The sequence below is a fragment of the Anneissia japonica genome, unplaced genomic scaffold (genome assembly GCF_011630105.1).
Source record: "Anneissia japonica isolate Jap-2015-1 unplaced genomic scaffold, ASM1163010v1 scaffold32914_len1816_cov115, whole genome shotgun sequence".
Classification (NCBI taxonomy): domain Eukaryota; kingdom Metazoa; phylum Echinodermata; class Crinoidea; order Comatulida; family Comatulidae; genus Anneissia; species Anneissia japonica.
The window spans coordinates 1-1,816 of NW_022720714.1; the positions used below are offsets into that span (position 1 = coordinate 1).

General features: G+C 31.3%; 1 long non-coding RNA gene across 1 annotated transcript; it reads left to right on the forward strand.

Moving 5' to 3' along the window:
• Nucleotides 1-129: 129 nt before the first annotated feature.
• Nucleotides 130-1,816, forward strand: LOC117111395. The gene is made up of 3 exons (XR_004445866.1): nucleotides 130-347; nucleotides 1,006-1,122; nucleotides 1,733-1,816. It is a non-coding gene; the product is annotated as an uncharacterized LOC117111395 (long non-coding RNA).

Here is a 1,816-nt window from a genome sequence, read left to right on the forward strand (position 1 = left end):
GTCTAGGACTATACTAAAATAATATAACATAATAAAACATACAACTTTAAAACACAAGCTAACAACAAGGAGGTATAAAAATATTTTTATACCTCCTTGCTAACAATAACAGATGTTGTCATTTAAGCTGTTCAGCCAACCACGGATAATCTCAAATCACCAATGTGATTGGTCACTTTATCCATGTTTATCACTGAAGGCCATGGAAATTAACAAAGGTGCTTTTTTGAATGTTATCAGTTAACTGAAATTTGTTAGTGGATTAGATCTCTTTCTCAGTGCACATTCATGATGATAAAACTGCAGCCATAACCATACATTCTGAAGTATTTCAGCAGTACCAATAGGTAAGAATTGTTTTTATATTAATATTCATTTAATGTTGTTTAATTGGCGCATTTAGGCTTAGTATAATGCCTCTTTTAAGTCAGAAATTGAATTGGTTTGGATTGGATCTCTAGGCAAAGGATTAGGAGCCTAGGCCTAGGGAATAACAAGCATGCTATGATTCTCCGAGTCTAGCCTAGGCCTGTTAATAAGAAAAGACAGAACTGAAGATATGCCAAAGAGGGCTAGGCTCGGCCTGCCCTATAATGGAAGTATTGGAGTGTGGTAAATTGGGCTGTGTTCTCACTTATTTATTATTGTAAAAAAAAGTCCATGATATGATTATTTTAATGATTTTTATAGAGGTAGGCATAGGCCTCTATAGGCTAGGCCTTTGCTACTGGTATTATTATCATTATTACCAACAACTCCCTCGTATTTACAACAATTTGCATTGATCTGTTAAATGCTTCTAATTTATGTGAACAAATTAAGATTTCTTTCTGGTAAATTAATGTTACAGAACAGAATAAACATTTTTTTTCTCAATTTCCAATTCACGGCAGCAGGTGAGCTAACTAATCAAAAATAAATTTTATTTCTATTTTAAATCCTTATTTCGTCAACAGTGGGTTTGCAAAACAAAATATCAAAAAATCGTTATATGTTGACTTTCAGAATTTGTTGGTAAAGGAATTTTTCTCAGTGAAAACTCATGAAGTAAGAAAGCGTTGATGTTTGTTTAAAGCCTTAATGCGGCAGTCGGAGAAACAGGAAATTACCTGACTTTCAAAGGTGAATAATTTTTTTTTAAGTTTCAAGTTTTTAACACTTTAAATATAGGAACTCACTAGTACTAATGGTGGAGGTTATCAATTAATCAATAATGTGTGTGTAAGGTCTACTGCATAAAGGATATTAACATTGTAAGTATATTGCACAATATTTTAATGCTTTTAAAACTAAGAAAAAAAGGATGGAACAACTAATTAACCGACTTATGATTAAGAAGTGTGTTAGTCTCTTATTTCAGCTACCGCATATGATACTCTTATTTTAATACATTCATGTTGAAGGAAAATACAAAATTTAAAATGTGGGTAGAAATTTTAAGATACATTTTCAATACTAATTAATTACTTGCCTTAAAGACACAAACGGCAAAATCTGTTTAATTATTATGATTTAAAATTTTAAAACAATTAGAGCATTAATCATATTCCAACTGTCAGTTCTTGGTTATTTTGCCCAGCCCCTCAATTCTTTATTTTGACCTAGTGTATGTATTATTATGATTTTTCATGACTCACTTTTTTTTTTTTCAAAAAAGAGTTCCAAAATGCACAAGACAACTGTATGTATCACTTTGCTCTGATTAAAAGAATTGTTTTGTTATATCTTTCAGCATGTGAAGCAAGGGTGATAATCCGAAGCCATCTTGATTCAATATTTCAAACTTAGTTTGGTCACTCTGCAGAATCTACAATGG